Consider the following 15,411-nt stretch of genomic DNA (forward strand, 5'->3'; position numbering starts at 1 on the left):
ATCATGACTCAAAATCACAGTCTGTCACTAGGAAAAGTCATCATACATTTTGCAGCCAACCAAAAGTTTACAACATGGTGTGAAAAGTTACAAAATCTCCAGAATTCTTCATCAACAAAGATGATAAACAAAACTGGGGAGAAAAGGAAAAGGAGCTGGCTTAGGCTGATACCATGGTTTGCCATGCAACAGTTTTTAGAGGGCATATATGAGAGGAAGCTGCTGGTATTTCAGTTAGACACCTTGAAGAATTTGAAATATGCACATTAATTAAAGGCATTGTTGTAATAGAATTTTTAGTATAATGAATTGGGATACAATTAAGTGTGTCAACATTAGAGGTATCATAACAACGTTCTCTGATTTTACAAATATATGGTACACACTGTAAATAAACAGAACTGGCTCAGAATACCAGCAATAAACTATGTCCCTTTGCCCAGAGAGGTTGCTCGCAGTCCTAACTATTAAGGTTTTAGTTGAAAGAACAGCAACAGCTGCCTTGGAGCAAAACTGAATCCAGTGCCTAAGGAATGTAAATCCAGGATATTTTGCTCACCTGTGCTTCACACCTGGATTATCTGGCTGGCTCTCAGATATAACAAAATGTACTTGCCATTTGGTTGATTATTTTTGTTCACAAAAGCACAGAATTTTGTTCAAGTCAGTGCCTAGGGGTCTAATTCTGATTTGATCTCTCCTTGTTTATTACTATACCCCATTCTGTGCAAAGACATTTTAGTTTAACAAAAATAGTCTTTGATAATTGCTCAGAACAAATGGCATCAGAGTTTTGAGCCTGAGCATCTGCTGTATAACTCACCAAGAGAATACCTATCAATCTCTGAGTCCCTATTATGAAACAGTGTAAAAAGGTGGTGGGTAGTAATAAATCATCTGAATGTCCACAGTTGTTTTGACCAATCCGGGTAAATTTCTGCTAGTCCTGATAGAAGAAAGAGAAAAATACTGGCTTTGCACTGTCTCTTATCTCATTAGATGTTCTCTTACGCTTTGCTTTGTTTCTTTAACCTCAGGCAATTGGGCCCACTGCAACCCAGAACTAATCGATCCTTCAGAGAGCCAGCCTTTTTCCCATCGGGAAACAGTTTGGCCAGCTTGCACGGTGGCTGCTTCATCAATATGGCAAAATGGCTATAATTAGCAAGGGTTTCTCCTCCTGGCAGAGCTTGTGTGTGTGTGTGTGTGTGTGTGTGTGTGTGTGTGTGTGTGTGTGTGTGTGTGTGTGTGTAGCAAAGCCCTCTGTGGAATGTTCAGGTTGCCCAGCTGCTGTCTTTGTTTATTCTCTGCGGAGATCATTAGATGAGATGCTCAGGCATGTCTTTGGCTGGCATTTTCAGTGGCCTTTTTAGTAAAACTGTATCTTAGGAATATCTCCTTTCTTTCCCACAAAGGTGGCTCTTAAATAGGAGCCTATTTAACGGACATGCTTCTAGATTTTTTTGCAGGGGTTATTGGTTGCATTCTTACTGCTTAAACAAAGGAAATTCTATACCTTTTAGGCTTATAATTGCTATTTACATAGAGAGCCAGTTTGGTGTGTTGGATACAGCATCAGGCTAGAATCAGGGAGATTGTGATTTCCAATCCTGCCTTAAACATAAAGTCAAATGGGGGACCTTGGGATAGACTGTCTCATTTATGAGATCACACCAAGAGAACATCAGGGATCAGTCCAGGCAGTTGTTGGAAGTCAACACTGACTTGAATCTGTGCACACATACTCACACACGTACAATTAAATAGTTCTGACTAGATTTGGTACTTTTGATTACGGGATTCTTTACAAGGATTTAGGACAGTTAAAGATATTGTTGCAGATGATGTGATTATCATCCTAGATACAGGAGATCACACAAATTCTTGTTTAAATAAAGACTAAAGGTGTGTTACTATTATAGGATATGTAATTAACATATATTCCATTTTGTAATTATATTTCATATATTTCTAAATCTATACTCAAAGAAAGACCACATGCATGACTTTGGTAATATGGATTTGTTTATGTGTGTCTTTACAAGCAGGAATCTAATTAGATCGTTCACGGAAGGTCAACACTGTCCTTGTATAGAAGACTCGTTAACCCCTATCTGCTTACCAGTAGTATGCTAATAGTGTTTAAAAAATAGTTCTTCTGCTTCCATGGTCCTAATAACCACAGAACACACTACCTGACTCTGTGGTCTCTTCTCAAACTCCCAAAAGCTTTAACCAAAAACTGTCTACCATTGACCTCATCCCATTCCTAAGAGGATTATAAGGGGCATGCATAAGTGAACAAAAGTGCCTACCGTTCCTGTCCTATTGTTTTCTTTATTATATGTGCTTATATATAATGTTGTGACAAAATAAATAAATAAATAAATAAAATAAATAAACCGTTGGCCCGTGTGCTAGGAATGGTGATTCAATTCTGCTCTCAACTGTTTTATGAATTTTGAAAAAAATTAACAAATGGCTCTCATAAATTAATATGAGTGAGGTCCAATTTACCACTGCTCCCATTCTGTTCTTCTGGAAGAAAATTATCAGGCTCAGTTCCAATTCTTCTGAACTGAATTAAGCTACAGTTCTTTAACCTGCATTGACAAGGCAATCTAACTACTCCTAAATTACACAAAGGAAAAAACACTTCTCTCAAGCAGGAAATCCAGAAACAAGAAGTGATGGTGATGTTTAAGAAGGAACCTTCTCCATCTCATTCTTAGCAAAGATTCAATTCTCATCCTGGCTAGTTTATGAGTGTGGAGAAGTGGGATCATTGCTATTTGTGTTTAGCAAGCCCTGAAGCTGTGTATTATTTAAAAGGCCTTTCAATCAAATTAAAATGCAGACAAACTCAACCGTAAAAATATCCTTCTGGCTTTGTACCCTTCATGATCACATATGCTCAATGTTTCGCAGGTCAAACTTCCTTTTTTCTGGATTGTAATCCATCATCTTTGCGCAGACTGGGACACATAATCCAATATATCCAAGGATGAAACAATAGACAATTTTGCTCAAAATGTATTAGTAATTGTTTATAAGGGTTTTTATATTTTATTGGTATTTTTATCTTAGGTCAAAGCTTTCAGCATAGGAATGCATTATATAAATATATCAAATAACAATAATAATAGAAATAGAATGACCGAGGCAAAGAATGAACAAACAAATGAAAGCAAAGATAGTGCCAATACTAATAGACACCTTAGGTACAATCTCCAAGAGCTGGAGCATCACTTCAACACCACCAACATTGACAAAACCACCATCAGTCAATTGTAAAAGGCAGCTTTACTTGGAACAGATTACATCCTTGGACAATGTTTGTAACTTCATTGAACATCCACATCTGCCTATCCCAGATTCTTGAGAAAGACTTAATAGGTGGATAAAAATGCCAAATCTAGTCTGAACACCCAGCTGACTATATGACAAAACAAATAATAATAGAAACAACAAGATAATTATCAACAACAGCAAAGCAAAAAGTAAAATTGTGAACCAATCGATTAGTTCCCAATTCAATAACTCTCTTCACTACTTAGGCAAAAGTCTTACATTGCAAAAACCAGAAACATCATTAGCAGAAATATGGAAATATGTACTGGAGAGAAAATTAAAACATGTCAAAACATTACAAACATTTCACTGTTGAATCATATATATAATACTTCCTCAGTTTTCAAGAAATATAATCGCAGTACAATTGCTTGTTCTTTCTTTGCTGGCGGGGTAGAAATTTAATTTATTTTAAGTTTTGTGAGCACTAATTTCCCTTCATTATTGAAGAAGGCACAAGCTGTTAGTTTATAATTTCAGCCCTTTGCTCTCACTTTAATGTGCTGCTTCCTCTAGTGATTTTAGGTGTATTTCTCATATCATTATCAGACCCTGCTTTTGCGCTATAGGGTAGGACTAGATCTATGCTTGGGTAAAACTGAGAGGAGTTAGATTTCTGGTCATTAATATAATGAAAGGACAGCATCTGGAATATGCTAAACATTGACTGTTTCCAGTGACAATAAAAAAATAAGGCTAATGGTAAATAAGGTATTGGTTCTTTTCCTTTTAAAGCCATCATTATGGCTATTCAAACCATGAGGTCTACGTCACATCCTTTCCTAAAGAAAGTGCCAGCTGGTAATAAACGTTCTTCCAGCAGGAGACCACAGCTCCCAAACTGAGTTTTTTTAATTTTTTTATTTTATTTATTAATCTGTCAAACATGTACAAGATAGCAGGTATAAACATGAACATGGACATGAATGAAGGAAATGAATATAAATAAATGGGGACAGTAGGCCGGGGACAGTAGGCCCGCTGGTGTGCTTATACACGGCCCCTTTACGGACTTCTTAGGAATGGAGTGAGGTCCCATTTTTAAAAATTTTAAAATATTTAAAAAAATATATCAGCAGATTTTTTTTAAAAAAAATATCTCTTTTAAAAAATATCAGCAGAGATAATTCCCCATTTTTCTTCTTTTCCCTCCTTCTTGCTGGATACATTCTTTGGAGATGCCAAGACTACTGACTGACAAGGAAGGTTGAATGAGGAGAGGGAAAAAATGATCACTGTATCTATCTTCTCAGAAGGGGACTAGGCAGTATTCCTTCAAAGCTATTACTGCCACTGGCGGGAAGCCTCCTCTCTCTGAAGCCTGCTCCCAGAGATCATCTGATCAGTCTGGGATCTACTCTGCGATACTATGCATAGGCCCAATCCAGCCTCAATAGCCATCTCCTTCATTTCAAGATATGAATTTGAGTCCCTTCTCTCTCACTTGCTCTGGTGACTTGGACCAGTTTCACCAGTGAAGTTGCTAGAAAAACAGATGACTCGCAAATATTTTATCACAATGTCTCAACTCTTCTTTTCTCAACCTCTGGGCCAGCTATAGTTCCTGTACTATTGCAGGTAGAAGAGTATCATTCTTAAAATGAGAAGACAAGATGTTAAACTATCTAGAGAACCTGCAGTTTTCATTCAGAGCACATAAAAATCAGTCAATTTAGGATTTTTTGGAGACCAACAGCAGCCATTTAGATCTTGGGAAAAATGACCCATTCTCCAAAGTCTAGGGCTAAAAAACCCCTAAAAAAATATATTCATTATGCAAGACTGGTCAAGCAAAAGGAGCCCTTGAAGGCCACAATTCTATTTCTTTTCTCATTGTTGCACAACTACAGAGATTAGCTAGAGTTGAATAGGAGTCAAGGGAGGAAAGGAGTCTGGACCTCAGCGCCACTGAAAAATGTACCATTTTTAAAACAGGCAGAGAAGATGAGAAATTTCATCAGAGAATCAACTGAGGGTTGCTCAACATATTGTTACATTCTTTTTTTTTTACAGCTATACATATGTTATTTTAGAATGGCAAACATCAGTAAAGACACTCATATTTTATGTGGGAAGTTCCACAAATTATTTGTACTGATGTGCCAGGCACAATATAGGAATGGAAGAGCTGTCCAAGTGCACTAAACTATCTTTATAATAATTTGCCATTTTCAAGCACATCTGAGTCTTGTGTTTTCTTTTCAAATCCTTGGGCCCCTTTTCCTAAAGAGCCACTCAAACACTTGAGGGAGGGAGAGAAGATGAAAGATATGGCAAAGTTATTTGCCAAGGATGTGGTCTGCTCGGGACTCCTTCTCAGTATTTGATGGGCATGCTTTTAAGTTATAATAATATTTATCATTTTTAAAAAGTCCCAAAGTCATCAAAAGCTTCTATATATTAAATAAACTTTTTGAGCCCACCTACTTGAACATTCCCTTCTTTCTTACCCCAAAATAGTAAAACATCTAGGATTGCTTTCTCCACACTGAAAATTGGAGAAGAGCAAAAGGCTCCAAAATTAAAATCCTATCAATTTAGCACATGGTTGTTTAAAATAGTTATGGTTAACAAATCTATTGAGCATTATAATCAAGTAACTTATTATTATGTATTAACTTACAAGTTTTTTAATTTATGTATTAAACAAATTTATATAACTGTCCAACTCATATGCTCCTCAACTCTTCTACTGCCCTCACTCCCCAAATCCACCCCAGGTCTAAAATCTTGTCCCTGATTACCATGGAAGTTGCAAATCGTGTTGGATGTTTCCTGCCAGCTATAAGATCTATACTGTCATCCCTGATTTATTTTAATTTTTTACCTTAGTTCTCATAAAAAGTAATCCCCAAACAGGACACAATAAAACATTGCAATGTCTGTTACGTTGTAATGTATTGTAGCATTCTCTGGTAAATTTTCCTTAACTACCATTTTGTTTCCTGGAACAAAAACACCTGAGGGATACCCATCCCTACAATTAGTGATGTTTCTTTGTAGTTCACAAACTATGCTCAAAGGTGGTGTATATACATCAGAATCATTAGTCACTGATAAATCACTATGTTTTAAAATGTCAGAGGCTCCATTTTGAAATATATGGAAAGCCACAAACAAAAGCTTAAACTGTTAAATCGAAATGATATTGTGACTTGAAAACTATCAGGACGGGAAGGAGAAACTCAGGCTCAGTCTTACCATGATAAAGAAGCTATGGGTTTAGAAGCTATCTGACTCTGGTTTATCCCTCTCTGGTAAATTGGCTCATAAATTGTGATTACTCCTGGAGTACAAGCAGTGGTGGGCTGCTGCTGGTTTGGACCGGTTCTGATGAACCTGTAGTTCTGATGATCAGCTGGCCCCACCCCTCCCATATCCTGTTTTATATTTCCTTCTTTCTGGCTCAACTGATTTCTGCACCTCCCCTGTTCTACTTACCTGGGCTGCCTTAGAAGGTAAGCATCTGAGCTTCAAATTGCTGTATTTTGAACTCTGCGTGCAAGTGTGTTAGGCACACGCTCACAGAACCGGGTTGTTAAACTGGTTGCAGCCCACCACTGAATACATGTCCTACTCAAAAAGCACATGGGCAGCTGTGGCCAGCAGGACCTTTGCATAGTTCAGTTACAACCTTTCTAAAATTTGGACTGTATGTAGAACTGTCTTTGAAGCCACTCAGAAGCTACAATTGGTTCAGAATTCAGAGTTTAAGTAATTATGAGCATGCCTTAATTTACCCACTTTAAAATTTTACTTCAAAATCTACACTGGTAACCAGTTGGTTTCGGATGCTAGTCATCACCTTTAAAGTTTTCAGGATCTGAGTATCTATGAGACCACCCTCCTCCCAATAGTTTCTACCTACCCACTTAGTTTGGAAAAAGAAGATTCCCTCCAGGTTCTTTCTCTTAAGAATGTTGCCTACAGGGCTTTCAAAGCCAAGCCTTTTCTATCATGGCCTCCTTCTTCTGGAGTGCATCTCCTAAGAGATTCAACTTGCCTCAACACTATTGGCGATCAGGAATGCTATTACAACTAAATTATTTCAATAGGCTTTTGGCAAGGGATGATCTCAAAGAGATTCTCCTGTGTAAGCATTTCTGCTCTGTTGGAAGGAAGATTTCATGTGGCTCCTTATTCACAGATACTTTGTCCTTGTGGATCCAGGAAGGTAGAAACTCCCACCTGTCTTATGCCAAGCTCTTTCTACGATGCTCCAATCACTTCCAATATAAGAGCCATACAGATAATTTTTACGTTTATTATTTTTTCAAAGGAGGTTAATTGTACACTTACATAACAGATGGACAAATATTTTCACTAAATTATGCAACTGCACACTTTTTAAAATTAGATATGCTGTTTTGTTCTGTTATTTTTTCCTTCCCCAATACTAAGTTCTGGTACTTTTTATTGTAAAGCCTGGTCAAAGACTTTGTGTATATGGAATTATAATTCCTCAGCATGGAGATATTTTATTATCCATATTATTTATCATTTAGCCATTCAAATTCAAATGAACATAATGTCCACTGAGGGAATGAAAAAAAAAAGTCAAGATTGGCCACAACTGCCCATTTTTTATTTGTGTTGTGACACACAAGGAAAGAAGGGCCTTTGATGGATGGTTATGACTGCTATTTTGATTTTTTTTTATGCCTGCCCAACTGATATTTTCAGCCTGGTAAAACTAACTGAAATTAGCACTGGAGTTCAAGTAGTCCTCGTTTAGCAGATACCTCATTTAGCAACTGTTTGCAGTTATGATGGTAATGAAAAAGTAACTTTCGAACCAATTTTTGCATTTTCAACCTTCAGGTCTGTAAAGTGAAGGAAAACTGAAGAAAGATCATAAACACAATCACAGTGGCACTTAATGATTGTTTTGCTTAACAACCACGTTGCTGATCCCAATTGTAGTCACTAAATGAGGACTATCTTTACATATGATAATTGGAAAAGTCATTCATGATAGGAGATCTTCCACTTGCTTGCAGTAGAAAGCAGACAAGACTCAACTGAACTGGTGGGAAAAGTTGTATAAATGCACAATTCCATACACAAAAACACATCCCACAATATAAGGAATTGAAGTAGACCTCCAGAATTTGTTTTGGAATCTGATTCACATCCTCTTATATAAATAAACGGGAAAAAAAAGCACTGAACTATTTTGATGTCAGCTGTCACTTACAATGATCTTTTAAAAGTTGTATATTATTTCACAAAACCCTTAGATAATCAGGTTTCCATTATTCAATGTCACATTGTGATACTTATTTGTTTTCATGTCTGGAACCAGAGGCTCAGAAATAATCCATATCTTCAGAAACCATCCAAACAACAAATGGATTTTCTAACAATATTTTCATGTGCTTGCAAATTTGTAAAGTATTCTTTTTTCCATTCTTATCTATTTTTGTATCCTCAAATGGGAATCTTCTTTGCCCATTTTCTAAAAATGAATACCTCTTAAGACAACATGTAATATAACACACCTGAACCCCATCATGAAAAAAAATAAATCAACAGTGGAATTAAATTGCAAACAATGTTATCTGTGAGTAGATAATGGGTCTTTTATAAAGAAGCAGAAATTCTTTTCCTGGAGACTTACTGAGATTAGGGTCACATAGCAGTATATTGTAATATATAAATCTCTATAATCTTTGGCAGATTTATTACCTACCACACTCATAGTGCCCTGTGAATCTCTGAAGTTCAAAACAGAACCAATTGGCAATATATAATCAAATATAATGTGGTTGGACAGTCACAAGTTGAATATCATATCAGTTCTCTGGGATTGTTTATTTAATATCACGTTGCTATATAATTTATAAAGCATTCTTTGAAGAAAAAGCAAAATATTTGCCTATTTTGAGGAATGAAAAATATTCACCCCAAATGTGGATATTTTTATTTTATTTTTATTTTTTTTATTTTTTATTTTGTAGTACAGCAAATGTTGTAAGGATGAAACGCAGAAAGGAGTTTTGGATCATGACATGGGAGAAGTGGTTTTATTCATATTTTAAACAAACTGATTTATTTCATTTATTTATTTTATTTATTTTGTCATAACAGTATATATAAGCATTAACATGAAATAACTATATAATATATAAGCATATATATGAGCATAAGTATGTAATAACTATATTAGTTGGATATAATGAAGAGAAACAATAGGACAGGGAATGGTAGGCACATTTGTGCTCTTATGCACGCCCCTTATAGACCTCTTAGGAATGGGGTGAGGTCAATAGTAGAGAGTTTTTGGTTAAAGATTTTGGGATTTTGAGAAGAGAGTCAGGTAATGTGTTCCAAGTATTAATAACTCTGTTACAGAAGTCATATTTTCTGCAATCAAGATTGAAGCGGTTAACATTAAGTTTAAATCTATTGTTTGCTCTTGTATTGTTGTGATTGAACCTGAAGAAGTTTTCAACAGGAAGAACATTGCAATAGATGATTCTATGAGTTAAACATAGGTCTTGTCGAAGGTGGCGGAGTTCTAAATTTTCTAAACCCAGGATTTCAAGTCTGGTGACATAAGGTATTTTGTTGTATTATGAGGAGTGGAGAATTCTTCTTGTAAAATATTTCTGGACACGTTCAATTGTGTTGATATCAGAAATGTGGTATGGGTTCCAAACAGGCGAGCTATATTCAAGAATTGGTCTAGCAAATGTTTTATATGCTCTGGTTAGTAGTGTAGTGTTTTTGGAAAAGAAGTTACATAAGATTAGGTTTACAACTCTTAGAGCCTTTTTTGTGATGTAGTTGCAGTGGGCTTTGGCTCTTAGATCATTTGATATGAAAACTCCAAGGTCTTTAACAGGGTGGGGGTCATCTGTAAGGTATTGTCCATCAAGCTTGTACTTAGTGTTTTGGTTCTTTTTTCCAATATGTAAGACTGAGCATTTGCTGGTTGAGATTTGGAGTTGCCAAGTTTTAGACCATTTGGAAACAAAGTCAAGGTCTTTTTGAAGGGTAGTTGTGTTGTTGGTGGTGTTAAATAGTTTGACATCTTCAGCAAAGAGAACACAATTACTTGTGATATGGTCGCAGAGATTGTTGATGTATAATATGAAGAGCGTTGGTCCAAGTACACTGCCTTGGGGAACGCCACTTTTGACAGGAACAGAATTTGATAGAGCATTGCCAATTTTGACCATTTGTTGTCTGTTTGATAGGAAAGCAGATATCCAATTGTGGAGGGGTCCTGAAATACCGTAAAATTTTAGTTTTAGGAGAAATTTATCATGTGCTACTGAGTCAAAAGCTTTACAGAAGTCTATGTAGATTGCATCAATTGCTTTGCCTTGATCAAGATTTGTAGTCTTTATGTTTTTGCAGTGAAGAAGTTGTAAGTTACATGATAATTTTTTTCTGAAACCAAATTTATTTTTTTCTGAAACCAAATTTGTAAGGAAGGAAGTGTAGAAAGTGTTTTTATGTTTCTCCCCCAATATTGAATATATACACTCTGTTGTGCCACAGGTTTCCCACACATTTACCAGAGGTGTAGATGAGTCAATGATTGGGGGGAGGCATTCTGTAGGAGATGTTACAAATTGAAAAACAGCTCCATGTTCAAACACAGTTGCTTACATTCAAAGTTTGCTATCCTTGATTCTTCTTTTTCTCTTGAAAATATGTTGCTCACTAATGAATTTAAATGATAAATACTATTTTTTGTTCTGACTTAGACAAAAGTCTGTGCAGTAATAGGTACAAAATTGGCACCAGATGGATAACAAAATGAATACAGTCTTGATAAAGAAGTCCAGCACTGTATAATATTGTACTCGTTGCAGAGCAAATCATTCTAGAATGAAGGTACTTGAAGTTGTGTTTGCTTACTAAAGTAGTAGTATAAGTCAAGGTAAAAATGCACAAGTCAAGCTTTACAGCTCATAAAATCCCTCCTCCACTCAAGAATAGAGGAGTAATTGTGATGTCTTTTAGCTATTAGCATGGGTGGGGCAGATTGCAAAACTGATTTCAATCAAGGCTTGGTCTAATCTCAGCTATCAATGATACATACAACCCACAGAGAAATGAGATCTAAATTTTGGATTTGTGTTCCCATCAACATTTGGTTTGATGTATTGGCCTGCTGTGGATCAGAAAATTCAATCTCTTTATAGAATATTGCATGCCAGTAATTACATTATCCTAGTTCTGCCCTGCACAACAGGATTTGAAACTGACTAGAGTAATGGCTTTCATTTAAACTCACCCTATATTTGCTCCACAGACAGAATAATCAGAGATGCACTAACATACAATAGTAGATTGGATGTGATAGATTTCATGACCTTCAGTCATCAGTAATGAAAGGCACTTGCCATATTTTGCTAATAACTTTGCATTCAATCAAATTGCCACAGGTTTTGCCATCCAAACATGTTTGGGACTAAATCTTGTTCTGAACAAATACAGCTAGTGCCAAAAGGATCACAGGACCAGCAAAGAAGGAAACAAAGCTATCATAATGCCAAAAAAGCAGAGATAAGCATAGATGCCATCATATCTTTTCTGGAGACATTTGGCTAAAGTACAGCACATTTTCCTAGCCATTTTTGAAAATGTGTAACTTTGTGCAACTGCATTTATATGCCAGTTTAAAAGCCTGTTATTAGAACACAATAGCCTGCAATTACTGCAGGTTCAAGCCCGGTTGACTCAGCCTTCCATCCTTTATAAGGTAGGTAAAATGAAGACCCAGATTGTTGGGGGGACAATAAGTTGACTTTGTAAAAATATACAAATAGAATGAGACTATTGCCTTATACACTGTAAGCCGCCCTGAGTCTTCGGAGAAGGGCGGGGTATAAATGTAAAAAAAAAATGAAAAAAAATGAAAAACACTTCAGTGTAAACAACAAGTCAATGTTTTGCTATTTTCCCCATTCTTCTGCTACACTTAAACATGTAGTCAGGTAGGGTAAGGAATGATGCTTTTTGTAACTAATACAAAATAAGAACATAATCACCCTACTGAAGAGCCAGTTTGGTCTAGTGGTCAAGTCACCAGATTAGAAACTAGGAGACTGTGAATTCTACTCCTGCCTTAGGCTTGAAAGCCAGTTGTGAGACCTTGAGTCAGTCACATTCTTTCAGCCCAACCCAATTCATAGGGATTTTGTTGTTGAAAAAAATAGTAAGAGGCAGGACTAGTATGTATGTTCACTGCCTTGAGTTATCTATAAGTAATAAATAGCAATAGCACTTAGACTTTTACACCGCTCCACTGGTATACAGTGTCGGCATATTGCCCCTAATAATCTGATTTGCATTTTACCAACCTTGGAAGGATGGAAGGCTGAATCAGTAAAGTCTGGATAAGAATCTAATAAATAAATTAATCAGACTCAGACCTTATCTATGTTGCACAGTAGCTATAGGTAGGATCACATGAATAGGTATTTATTGATGGTCCCATTCTCCATGAATGAATTAGCCTTTTAAATAGATTAAATGGAAGTCAGTTACCATATTGGATAGTCGGAAATTCCATTGATTAATTCCATTCCATTGATCCAGAATATCTTTCCATTAACCTTTAGCGATAACTCCAGGTTTTAATATTGTTTATGAAAGAAACAGATCTCTGTTTACATTTTCCATACCATTTTTAGTTTTATATAATTCCCGTGTTTCTCCTGTTACTCGCTTACTCTTTCCCTCAAAGGAAAGTCATTTGAACTTCGTTGTCAGACCCCCTTCCCTTTAGCATTACAATATGTTGCTTAAAAGAGAATGACTGAAACTCTACCCAGTTATGAGCTCTGGTGGTACAGTGGTTAGAATCCAGTATTGCAGTATTGCAGGCAAACTCTGCCCACAGAGTTCAGTCCTGATGGGGTTTGAGGTTGACTCAGTCTTCCATCCTCCCAAGATCAACAAAATGAGGACTCATTTTGTTGGGGCAATATGTTGACTTTGTAAACTGCCCAGAGAGTGCTATAAACCACTATGGAGTGGTATATAAGTCTAAGGGCCATTGCTATTGCCAGCATGGCCCCACCCAAGTAATAAATCAGAATACATTTTTATGTATTTGTTTATACATTTATATATCTGCCTATTCTATATGAGACTCTGAATGGTTCCAATAGCTTTACCTTCAATGATTCCTAGCATGGGTTTCATTTTTTAAAAATGCACAGCAGCATCATATTGCATTGACATTTTCTTTTTCTTTTTTTTTTAATGAAAAATTTATTTTTCCACAACAAAAAGAAGAAAAAAAACATTCACATCAAACCATTTCAATATGCTGAAGGGGTGTTTACATATCTTCTTATGCAATCTCTAGATAAACATCTCTTTCGTAAATATATCTTCTTTTCTAACATATTTTCCCATCTAACCAGTTATAGAATAAATCCCATATTTTATAATATTGCTTATCTTCTTGGTCTCTAATTTCAAATGTCAATTTACTCATCTCTGCACATTCCATCATCTTCCTGATTATTTCATCTTGCAAAGGTAATTTCTCATTTTTCCAATTTTTAGCAAACACAATCCTAGCTGCTGTAATAATATTCACAATCAAATATTTTTCATCTCTAGTATATATCTCAGGAATAATTCCCAACAGAAAGACTTCTGGCTTAAAGTCTATGTGTTTTTTAATCATTTTCTCCAACCACGTGTGTATCTTAGTCCAAAATCTTTTCGCTTCAATGCATGTCCACCACATATGGTAATATGATCCAAGTGTCTGATGACACTTCCAACATTTTTGGGGGCATTGACATTAACCACTAAGTTCAATTGCTACAGCAGACTATTGAGAAGATACTTTCTATTCATACACATATCACCTCTTCTATATTATTGTGCCTTGTTGATGATAGCAAATGTGGGATTGTTCTGGAAGTTCATTACCCCTGGATTTTCCCATGTGGTATAAACCATTTATGCATCTCATCAGTCTCACCACCCTCCAATCATTGTTCTTATTCTCTTAAATCTTAATAGTTATCGTTCACTCCTTAATGAGCCTCTGAGCAAAAGATACTTGTTCAGTAACTAGACTAGAACACTTGACTTGAATCCTTTATTATAAGAAAGATGTTGTATTCAAGTATCTTTTAAAAGATACTTGAAATCCTACAAAAGCCTCTTTCTTTCTTTCTTTCTTTCTTTCTTTCTTTCTTTCTTTCTTTCTTTCTTTCTATCTATCTATCTATCTATCTATCTATCTATCTATCTATTATCGAGAGAAAGAGGAAGAGAGAGAGAGAGGGAGAGAGAGAAAGGACTTCTCCCTTCATCACAAGTATAAACAATTTTATCACCTTTTCTTAAAATACAAGAAATGATATTTCTTGTCCTTATCCCATCTCTTATCTATAAACAAATTTATAAACTATCATCATTTTCGTTCTGGTGTCAGCAAAGGTATATTAAGAATTATCAGTGTTAGCAACACTGATAATTTTAACTTTGATCAAATAAGTTTATTTTAACTTTGATCAAATAAGCCAATTTTATATCCCTTCCTTTTACTTCACACAAACTTCATCTTTATCCCATCAAATAATGGCATAGAACTTGATTGCATTTCATTTTTTTCTTTGTCTTTTCTCACAAACATTTTCAATATAACAAGTCTCTTTTGTAAATCCAGTATAGGAAAATTCTCAAGATCATTGTCTTGGTTTGTTATTTATATCTTCATTTTAATTATTAATTAATTATTAATTTTAATTATTAAGACACGAGCTGGGGTTTTTTTTTTGTATGTACAGTGGAACATCTTTTTTCATGTCATTCTTTTAGCTTATCATTTTTAAATCCACTTTCAAATCATTCTCAATCTTGTTCCTCTTCCGTATCATCTTTTAAAAACTGTTCTATTTATAGAGCAGATACTATTAAAATTGGATCCATGGTTCAAAAATATACTTCAGTATGTCCAATTTCAAAATATTTTCCTTCATTCTGTAATTGTAAATTGAATTTAAGTGTTGTTCTCCTTTAGTAATAATCTTTAATTTCCTCTAGTGCCCAAATTTTAATGTTTTATTATTT

The sequence above is a fragment of the Ahaetulla prasina genome, chromosome 1, assembly GCF_028640845.1.
Source record: "Ahaetulla prasina isolate Xishuangbanna chromosome 1, ASM2864084v1, whole genome shotgun sequence".
Taxonomy (NCBI): domain Eukaryota; kingdom Metazoa; phylum Chordata; class Lepidosauria; order Squamata; family Colubridae; genus Ahaetulla; species Ahaetulla prasina.